The sequence below is a fragment of the Pseudopipra pipra genome, chromosome 5 (genome assembly GCF_036250125.1).
Source record: "Pseudopipra pipra isolate bDixPip1 chromosome 5, bDixPip1.hap1, whole genome shotgun sequence".
NCBI lineage: Eukaryota > Metazoa > Chordata > Aves > Passeriformes > Pipridae > Pseudopipra > Pseudopipra pipra.
Genome location: NC_087553.1, coordinates 35,950,981 through 35,962,747, shown reverse-complemented (window position 1 = coordinate 35,962,747; position 11,767 = coordinate 35,950,981).

The window sequence follows — 11,767 nt, the reverse complement described above, 5'->3', positions numbered from 1 at the left end:
CTTCTCTGCCCTTCTGGTGATCATTCATTTACTTGGACTTTTCACTGAACTCGTATCTGATTTCTGCTCTGGTTTGGGTTTAAGGGTGTTTTTGGTGTGGCAGTTGGTTTTGAAGGGGTGTTTAAATATTTGTATATGTGGAAGTTAAGGTACACTTTTATCACTGCAGATGAAATGTTTTATATTTCAGGCTAAGGGAAAATCCCCAAACAAAACTGGCTAGTTGTTCTGTGTTATGTTGGAAAGCTGTAAAGAGGAAGAAAAATAGATAGTGAAAACATAGTTTCGTACTCTTTACTACTCAGTAATACAAAATTAGTGAAGTTGGTTCCTAAAAAATATTTTGACTAAGCACTCTCCTAAAAAATAATTTTTACCTGCACTCTTATCTGTAGAGTTTTTGAGTTAGACAACTACTCAATTGTATTTCTAGAAAATATAATCTAGAAAAAGGATTCCTCATGTGAATTCTTGTCTGCCTTTCCCTCCTGTAATTTTTTTCCATTTATAAAATGAAGAGCTTTTCTTGAAAGAATCATGTAACCGTGACAATAATAGTATTTCGCCCTCACTTTTACACACCATGAGCAGCACAGCTGACCAAAAATAAGTAAAAAAAGTCAGGTTAGGAAGTTGTTACTTATACTATGTTATGAATATGGAGAAATACAACAATGTATTTTAGTGTTTAGGGCACCTTCAGTTCTCTGTTACCCCAGGTCTCGCCAGCTGCTCCCGGGGCCCCTCTCTCTGGCAGTGCTTAGCAGCTGGCAAGGCTTAGATGTGCATGCCCCACTTCACATCTGATCTGCCCACCTTTCTTATGTGTGGGAGGTGATGTGTCCAGGCTTTAGCTGCATCTACCAGTGCTGTTGGATTTACTTTTTTTCTGATGTAAAATACATTGTGCGGTTTGAGATTTTTGGTTTGGGATTTTTTTAGTGCCAAAAAGGCTTTGTGTGCCTTACAGTCTGTTATATATTAACAGAAGTTATGTTGTGGTGAGTGAGGTTGGGTTTAAGTGCCCAATACAAAAATGCTGACTATCAGATGTTTGCATCTCAATAAGGTTGTCTGTGCTGGAGAGCTTTCAGGGATAAAGTCCCAAATAGTTTAAGTATCATGCTGCATGTTTTCCTCTGCCACAAGGGAGTACAGCTTAATAGCTTGCGAACGTTTTTAGAACAGCACTTTTTTCTTAGAAAGAAAAAAAAATCTTCAGGATATCCTTAAGGCCTAGAAATACAATTCATTTTATTAGCTATGGCATAATGACAAGGGACCTTAAGCCTTAAGATACTGCTTTTTATATATTCAATATTATGGAATAAGATTCTCCCCTAGAGGTAAAATTACCACCAGGACTGGGTAGGATGATCTTGATCTCCTTTGCTATGCAAAAAATACTTCATTTTTCAATTTAGACTAAAACCCATAATTCATTCCTAAAATATCAAGGAAATGAAGTGTGTTTTGGGGTTGGGCACTTCAAAGCTCCTTCCTTTGTAAAGGGTTGCAAGCTGCTTGAGTTCTTTTAATTTATTCTAGAGATTCAACCAAATTATCCAGCCTTTTTAAGGTTCTGCTTACAAGTTTATCTGAGCCATAATCTTCTCTGAAGTGGCAATTTTCAAGGGCTGGAAAATAAACCAGTGAATATAATAACATATTACTTGCTGAAAAATTAAGGACAACATCCAAATTCCTGCCCAATATCTGTTTGCTTGTTACTATTGTGCTCTGAGCTTACACTCTGCTTTTTACACCCATTGATGCCTGTATGTTCTGTACTGAAATTCCCTCCCTCTCACCCTCTTCAGCAGCTCTGGAAGTTCTCCCCAAAGCCTCTGTTGAGCTTACTGTATTCTCCTCCCTGTTTCCCAAACACACATACTCCTCCTTCTGCTCATATTTCTTTAGGCCCCTGCTTGTCTTACCTGAACTTCCATGAAACTCTTTCACTTTGTGCACCTATCTACTGCTTCCCATATCTGATCCGCTTTGAAGTCCATTTAGTCAGCAGTCTTCATGTTTCTTCTCCCAATACAAATTTTTTCAGTCACATACTTGTTCTACCTGCTTTATTAAACTAGGTTTATTAAGCTTGCTCTGGTGATGTCCCATTAAATTTTCCCTCTCTGCTGCTTTAAATTTTCCCTGCTGGATAATCCTCACCCACATCACTGTACCATAACTAACCTACCTACCTGCTTATTTCTGCACTATCTATCCAATAATGCTGTTGCTTAAAATTGCTATGACTTAGTGAAATCTTACTGCCATCTTTTTGTAGAAATCTCTGTCCCTCCTTTTATCCATAAAATTTCAAAAACCTCTCTTTAAATCTTTCACTTTAAATCTCTGGCTGTAACTTCCATCTAATCTTCCTGTAAACTTCCCACCTATGCTCCATGACATTTCTAATGTTAAATCTCCCCTGAAAGTAAAATAATCCTTAAGCATAGCACCATTATCCCTCTTGATTCCTCTTCTTTAACCTTTCATTACTAATGGTTGGGTATTTTGGTGGTTTTGTCTAAATAGAGATGAACTGCTACACTTTTCAATTTAACACTGCTTTCTGCTACTTCTGAGCTATGCATGCCGTTCTGAGAGGCTTAGCCTATTATCATGGATTTTTTTTATTTCCTAAACTTTTCTTGCAGAAATTAATTAAATTATTCTTTTTCTCCCCCCTCATTGGAGCTTTGTGTCACAGCACTTAACTTTCTGGCAAGATTTTCCTCTGTAAGGTTCTAACAACTGATTATGTTCTAATGATGACTGGATTGCTTTCTTACGGTTTGTGCCTGCAAACTCATACAAAGCTGACAATCCCACTTTTACTGAAATGCGAATTTTATCATATTTGTTGTGCTACTGAATTGGATGCTTAAACCTTTTTTTTCAATTGCTAGGGCCTGATTTAAAATCTTGTATGTAAATACAGCAGAGCTTTGTGAAATAGCTGGATTTATCAGGAGGCATTAGCTTTCAAGATCAATCCTAGAATGCATCTTCTAGTCTGGTTTCTGTATTTGTTTTACTATTCTTGAACTCTGGTATAATTTAACCAAAAATAACTAGTTTCTTTGACTGGTTTGTTTTGACAGACAAACTAGTGTTGTTTCTTGCAGCAAAGTTCATTCATCTGGCTGATGGAGGAATGCAGTATGAAAAGGCAAAAAACAAACTTACAGAAAGAAGTTTGCTTGATTTTTTTAAGTATTTCATCTTACAGTATGAAAAATGAATGCAGAGATTGCCATCTGTCTCCAGCTGGCAGTTGTTGGATAAGAATGACAGTGGGGATGGGAATGCATTCAGTATCTGTGCAGATGACTTCAAAGGCATGATGGAAACATTTTCTGCCACAGTTTACAGTCTGACTCTGTAAGATGGTCTGTTGCTGCTGCTCATGTCCTGCACAGTAGGAGGGTACAGAGCCATGACTTAGCTTGTCTTACTACTCTTTGCTATTTGTGATGAGGTTCAGTCAGCATAGCTTTGAAAGAGTTCATTGAGCAACCTCTTTTTTTGTCCAAACAGGTCCTTTGTAGGGCCAGATTTGAACAGTGAACCAGGCGAGTGTGCCCTGGAGCAACTCGTTGAGAAGTGGGGAAGGAAAAGTAGACACAGAGTCAAAATGTTACACAGTGAGGTATAAGGAGGTAGAGAAAATCTGGTGCTGATGGGAAAGAAGGGAGGAGAAGGTGGATGCTGTGAGACAGGCTATAAATATGCTTGAGGACCAGTGTGCAAAAGGCATAGAAGCAAATCCCCTCATGGTGGATCAGTAGCACCAGGATGTACCGTACAAAAGAAGCACTTGGAAGAGACAGTTTTTCCCTACTTTTGGTATCACTGTCAATGAGCCTAGGGAGCATTTCACACCAGAGCACTTCGTTATGGAGGATCCCTCAAAATCACAGTATTGGAAAGAAATGCAACAAATTGAGAAACTGAAAAATAACAAATTGCCAAACTGAATGGCAGTGATAAAGTAGCAGATGGAACTCAGTGCAGATAAAAGTGAAGTGACTTATGTTGGGACAAATTTTCCAAGGTATGATACTACCTAGTTGAGCAGCACTGAGTCTGTCAAACTTAAATGCTCCTTCAGAATGCCCATGCGTCCTTGCCTTAAGGGAGCATTACATAGAGGCATTGGATTTGGCTATATACTGGCTTATTAGTCCAGCTCCACTCTTGCCCTTTTGGGAACAAACTGCTTAGAAAACAGCTTTGCATTCCTCCACAAGAGAGAGCTCTTCTAGTCTTATGGACATAAGCTAGTCTTAGGTGTTTTCTAGGGCATGTCTTTGTGTCATGTTGTCCTCTAGAGTCCTGAGTTCTTGGGAATACACCACATGGGCACCTGTGCTGCCACCATCTTCATTAGTGGAGAGGCTGCCAGGTTACCTTGCTGCTGTGCCATCTAAGATACTGTCTATCACCTTGGTAACAAAGAGCTGCCTGTAATTATCCATATGACAGAAATAATATCATAGATGTAAGCTACCCTTAAAAGATAACCTTAAGTTATCTGAATAACACTACCCTTGTTGCTTTTTTTATGTTTCCAGCACCTATGGAGCCTATTCATTCTTCTTAAAGACAGCATCCTCTGACCATATGCCTGGACCCTTAGTCGTATGGTTTAGTTTTAGGTAGTCCTGCAAGGATCAGAGAGTTGGACTCAATGATCCTTGTGGGTCCCTTCCAACTCAAGATACTTCTATGACCTCTATACATCTAAATCATTATAATTTTAAAACATTGTTAAACAGATTTTGGTCTACACCACCGACAATTCTGTTTCTGTCTTTCTGTATCTCCAAATATAAGTACACAAATGAATAATTAGAAACCAAATCAAGTGGTTACTGGCTCACTGTCATTTGTCTTGTTGGTACTGGTTACAATTCATAATCCTTCAGGGCTGTTGTGTTGTGGGTTTGTTTTGTTTTAATTAACAGCCCTCTGCCTCATAAAAATTATTTTGATTTTTTGATGAACCAGTACAAAGTCAGTAAAAATTAATTAGGCCTCTTGATTCTCACTGTGTACCTCTTGGTTAAACTGTTATACCTCATCCTTTTGATCTAACCTCAGGCAGGTGATGAGCTGCACACTGTAGGAAAGCGCAGCGGGCGCAAAACTATGCCCCAAAAGAATCATAGTTAAGGCTGAGGGATCTCCTCAGAGAGCTGACTAAGAAACTTGGCCTTCACTGAAATGCAGCAGATGATGCATGCAGAATTTAGTGTGATGGCTTTTTACAATGCTTTGTTTGAGCTACCCATTCATTTGGAGATTATTTTTCTCCTGCACCACAGTATTTCTAGGGCCTACTGTGCTTCATATGATGGACCATAACGAAGTTGCCTTGGAAAAAGAAACAGGCAGATATTTCAGGAATTTAGTACTGGTTATTAGTAGCAATCATCTGGAAGTGTCCAAAGCAAACACAAACAACAATCAATCAATGGCAGTGTGGTGTCAGTGAATGTAAGCAAAGGGGGGGAAGCACTTGGAAGAATTCGGAGTGAGCGTGTATGAAACCAAACAGACTACAAAGGAAGTGAAAGAACATAAAAAATAAAATATGCTTCCTATTGTTAAAATTTTGTTGATATTTTATATTACAAAATTTATTTCAGTGATACATGGCCGTACTGTAAACATCTTGGACAAAAGTTTGAGACTCTGAACAATTGGAAAAAAAAAATCTATGTGCCACTGTAATGATTTTACATAAACAAATGTGGACATGCTTAAAAAAAAATTTGTGATTTGCTCATAATATATATGATTTGTTCTTTCAAGATGACAAGCTTTAAATACATATTAAAAAGAAGTTTTAAATTAAAAAGTGACTTGAAAGAGGACAAGCTGCATACTTCACCCTGCCCAGCAGCAAACCCACAGCCAATGCTAAGTTTATTTATTCCCAAGCATTAGGACCCAACAGCCATCCCCTTATGGGTTTGCTTTATTGTTAGACACTCAAAAAGAGAGGAAACAAAACTAAAAAATAGTCAATTATGGTTTGCCTGCAAACACTTCAATAGGTTGAAAACAAGAAAGAAGTGTAAAAGCTTTCACTGCTTTCCCCCTGGAAACTGTTTTGAGGTATGGTGGAGAAAAATAGGAAAGGGGCCTATGAAAAATAGTGATGATTCCTGAGGAGGGGAATAATTGGATTGAGTGGGAACAGGTGACTTTTAGGAGTGGGTTTAGCTTATGGTAAAACCAAACCCTTGCATTAGAGATAACCAAGAGTATGTGGGAACTCAGTGGCTGGGTAGAGACACTCCTGCTGAGCAAAGATTAGATTATCAGTGAAAAACAAAGACCCAGTGGTCAAGAAAAGACTAATGGGGTCTTTGAAACAAGTAGGGATCTGAAAATCTCAAGATAAAGCAGTGTGAGGAAAGGGGGAGCAGGAGGTGAGGAACAGAGATGGAGGGAGAGCACACAGTGTTGTGGCTGCTGGACTTGTGGAGTGAGGAATTGTGGACAGCAGAGGATTCAACAACAGATACAACTGTGGAGCAATGAGCTCTGGCAGAAATGACCAGTGATGAGTCTGCAGGGGGAATGAAACAAGAGAGAGAAGTGGCAAATGATTAGAAAGTGCAAGAAGCAAGCAGAAGCATGGGAGGTGGTCTGAGGGGCCAGAAACAGGCAGCAAGTACGAGAAGGACTGAATGAGAGTGCTGGGAACTGAATGGTCAAGGCAGGGTCTCGATGATCAGGGTGGCACACAGGAGTGAGTGAGAAGACTGACAGCTGAGATGAGCGGAAGATGGAGGAGAGGCTGCTCTCTCCAGCAGCTGTGGCATGTTGGTAAGCTTGTAGTGACTTGTTAGTAAAATATGAAGGGAGTTATTGTACTCAGTGTCTGCATGTAGCAACTCTGAGTGCCACTCCCCATACAAAGGGAAATTCAGACAGTGCTCAAGGTCCCAGGGGAAGTGGCTTCTGAGATCTTTTGGTTATTATGGCTATCAGCAGGGTTAACAGGGAATGTAATTAGACCTCAAAGCTTTTTCTGGCACAGAAAATAATTGTACGTGGTAGATTGGAAACAGGGGCAGAACCCTATGCATGCAGAGCTGAGAAGAAGAAAAGGCTGAGGAGATGAGGAGAATATGAGTGCCTGTGGTGTGCTGCACCAGAGGAGAGACTGAAGGCAGCAAAGGGAGAACTACAAGGACCTCACAGTGTACAGAGCACTCTGGTTACAAAAAGAAGCAACACATATCGTGATCATACTGAAAGGGGGTTGAGCAAGAGGGAGTTATTCAGTCTTTTGGCATTTCAGCCAAGTGCAATGCTACTATGAACTGCTGGCTTGACAACTTTTGATACAGAGGATTTTTTTTTTTTTGCTGTCCCTCTTAGCTGTAGCAGAGCCATCCCATGGTGCTAGGTGTCCAGTCCTAGTCTGTCTCTTCACACAGTATGGGAGTACTCACTGTGCAATGGGTCCCTACCTGCGCTCACAGAGGGATCCATCCTGCCAGACCCACTGGCCCTCCTTGTATTACAGTTTCTGCCTCCTAATGGGATCGATTTCAGCTCACCAGCTGAGCCAAGAGAGCTCTGCCCTTCCCAGAGTGTTAACAATCCTTTCTCAGGCTTTCAGTATAAGATATTTAGAAGTAGTCCTTGCCACCTTCAGACTAACTCAGTGCATTCCTTGTGTCAATGAATTTGAGGTTGCTGTTCTCTGCCACACTTCATCGGTCATACTAGACCTGGCTCAACTTTCAGCAGTTTCCTCGAGCCACTGTCGTTTGAGCCATTCCCACGTACTGGTGTCACAGGGAGTGCAGAAGCCATGCTGCCCTCCCTCCCAGACCCACACGGACCGGGGCACGGCGGCAGCTCGCCTACGGGGATGCGGCGGGAGCCCGGGAGGAGCCCAAGGGGAGCCCAGACGGAGCCGCGGACGAGCCTCGGAGCAGCCCAGGAAAAGAGAAGCCGTCTGGTGCCACCTCCCGGCTCCGCCGCCCGCCAGCGGCCCTTCCCCGCTCGGGGCTCCTCCACGGGCTGAAAACTGATCTGGGTGTCATTATTTCTAGGCAGAAACTGGTGAAATAATATTAGCGCTTCAGCGGCATTGCTTCCGCTCCTTCCCCCTTATAGTTTTAAGTAGAGTTGTGCCTTCTTTTTACACATTGGACTAAAGAAGCATCATAAAAACCTGTAGTGAAAGCTCTCTTATTTTCATAGAGAATCGGCATTTTATACAAGGGGAGCTGAGGATGAGTTACTGGGCAATTTACTTACCATAACTCATCACCTATAGCCATGGGTTAAGTGGGAGGAAAGAACTTAGTCTAATTTGCTGCATTTCATACAGCTGAAAGTAGAGAGGCGAGCTGATAACAGCTGAAGAATCACACCCACTGCATCAGCAGTTGTAAATGTGGATTTTTATCTTTAAACAAATTTTTTCATTAAATCTTCTTTCCAAGCAGTGACTAGACTGTGTGGCAAGATGTGTATACTGTGTAAATTTTGTGTAAATGTGTATTTTGTACCAGCTGATGTAAAAAGTCATGCTCTTTTCTGTCAGTATAGACTCGTGACGGCCGATAAAGATACAAGGAGTCAGTTATGTGCAGAAAAGATGTCTCCTTCTCTTTTATTTTCTCATCTGCTTTTTTATACCCCTTGCTAGCAGCAAGCAGTATCCTTATTCTAGGTAGGCAAGCAACAGCGTTTTCATTGGCTAGGATCTATGGGCGATACATTTGGCAAAGCTCAAGGCCTTATTGCAGTTCCCACATCCTAGGCCTACCGACTTTACAGCCTGCCTTTGTTTTCTCCATTAGGGCTGCGCACTGACTTCCTTATCATCAAGGATACACTCGAAAGTTTTCCCAGTCAATATCTCCATCCTGGGAGCTAACAGACCCGCTATTAACCCCTTCACTTTTCTTTGGCAGACTTGGGGTACAGGCCTAGGTAACCACGCACAGAAAGCAGTAGCTTTATTTTAGCTGCAGTGTAGCAACTCCCTCAGATCAGGCCTGTCCTTTCGGGAGCTAGAGACATTTCACTAAAACAGGGGTATATGTAAAGCAGCCACAAACAAGGGGAACAGGACTATTTTCTGCTTGGGGGGAGATGGGGATCCCACTCCAGGGAGCGCAGCAGGCACTGGTTTGCTAAAAGAGGAATTCAGCCCAGTGAGTCTCTGCTCCAAGGACTCTGTAGTAAAACAGGAGGAGTGCAGAAAGACGCTGGAAGAAGACCAAGGAAATAAACAGGTTCTTTCCCACCACCACCGTACTTTGGCTTTTGTTGTTTTTTTTCTCCAGCAAGTAAAGGGAAAAGACCACACTGGGAGATGAATTGGATGGTCTTGGCTAACCATTTCTGCTAAGCTTTAATAAGCTTGCAAAACAGACGTGTAGAACCCAAGGAAGAAGGGTGAAATAATTAAGAGTTGGAATGTGGGGCTTTTGTTCCTGCTGTAATTGTCCCTGGGCCAGATGAGAAACATTAGACATCCAACAGGTGATATTTTCAGCTGAAAGAACTGAACAGTTCCTCCTTTTTCTAAAGGCTACATACTTTTCCTATCTAATCAGTGATACAAAATGGGGAGGTGCTGACACAAGCAGGAATAGCTCATTACCTCATCAGTGTGGCAGCAGCTCTCCCTTTAAAGTGTGAGCAATTCATTGTGGGTTTGGGAGGTTTTGTTTTTTGTTTTGCTTTTTAATTCTGTGCAAGAACCTGTAGTCACCTTTAGGACTGTTCCAGCCTTACTTTACATCTATGCTGAGGCCGACCGAGCACAATGCTACTTGCTGTTAGTCTCTAACCAACTCCACTGCTGCTCCTGCAATCAAAACAGATGTAAAGCAAGTAACTGCAGTTGCCAGCATTTTTTTACTCATGTTATTAGTGCCTTTGACCTAAGAACCTGAGGAAGCTGAATCACCACATCTAAATGTAAGTGTGTACATAACCATGAACAAGAGCTTCTTCTGAAAAACTTCAGAGCATTTGTTCTGTTCCCCAACAGACTGGCTATCCCTATGTGGGAAAAAACCCTGTAGTTTCACAGAGGTGACCAGAAGACCTGCAACAGAACTATTCAATGATTTAAAGCAAGTGGGAAAGCAACCCTCTACAATACAGTGACAATTGTTTCTTCCCCCTCTTTAAAGTAGGCCCACAAAAAAATCTGTAATGTTTGTATGGCTGTGGAGTTTGTTGGTTTTTTTAACTGTATATTATGTAGTGAATTTGTGTAGCGTTTTGCTGTGACACTCCTCTAGATTGTAACTGGCAATTAAATTTCATCTATAAAACATTATTAATCTCACAGATGCACAATTAAAGCATCAACATTATCTCGTGGCCACACTGCACCATGTAAAGGTAGAGAAGCTGAAGCTACCACTAAAAGGGGAAGAGCCCTTGCCCACCCTTCTTTCTGGGGAGGCTCAGGCGGAGGCTGCACCACAGTCCAGCATGGCAGATTTGGCCACCTTCAGTTATACTTCTGCCACAAGACCACAAGCAATACAGCAGAGACAAAAGGGTGCATGTACCTTTCTGGAGGAGCTGATGTGTTACACAGATGAGTAAAACCTCAAGATGGCCATAAAAGAAAGGTAAAGAGCCAGCTGCAGAAAGTCAAGCCACTTCCAGGATCACCCAGATGAAGTACAAGTCAGTGTAATAATCAATTTAAAAATAAATTAATACCTTCTCTGAGCAGTGTTATGAGCCAGCAGCAAATACTGTTGGCAGCACTGGACAACTTTTTCTGTCCAGGAGTTGGGATGTGATGGGGCCCTGAACTCTTGACTTGGGACCAGTTTTGTTCTGATGCCAACCCATGCCTTTCTCCATGTGAACCATTCATTTTCTGACATGTTGTTGCCTTTCCAAGTGTGACATCATGGCATACTTCCTTCTCACCACCTCCTCTTTTTTTTAGTGCAGATTTCCAGTCTACCACCATACAGATGTTTGTGGCATTCTGTGGTGCCATCTGTAAACCTCCTGGTTATGTCAAGCAGCAGGGGTAGGAGCCATCTCATAAGGAGCCCATTTGTGTATGACAGGGGTGAAATAATTAAAATTTCTCCCTCAATGCACATCTCCTAGAGCAGGTATCTTCAGCAACCCAAAAGCTCGCATTTTTCCTTGTCTAGAAAATGTAAATAGCTACTCTTTCTAAAATAGAAATGAGAGGACACGTATGGGAACACATTTGCTCTTATGGCAGCTGACAGACAGTGGCTAGGAATTCTGGACAGGTAGGATTAATACCCACCAGTTTGATGTTCATCTGAGCCCAACCCAAAGTTTAGAATGGAAGATATTTCTAAATGAGGGAAATCTGAGATTCACATTTTGTACTTTGTGCAGAGCAAAGAAATGCACCAACCTGCACAATATGAATCGTAACTGCTCATTTTGGGATCTGGCAAGGAAATAGCAGAAGTCTGAAAGTGGTGTAGGAATTAGGGAGGCTCAGAGGGAATTGTTTATAGTAAAGGAGACAACATGGGCAAAGATGAAATTCCAGCTCCTGAGTCTTTTCTTCTAGGTAACTACTACTGTTTGGAGCCATTAAGATCAGGCAGACCTTATGCAGCCACGCTGCCCCCACTCTCCCTTGCTCTCTGCTGCCTGTGCTGCTACCCCAGCTGTGGTCACTCCACCCCAGGTTATGGCTCCCTTCACGGTTGGAGGTGATTCTGGGCAGGCCCTTTTTCTCTTCACT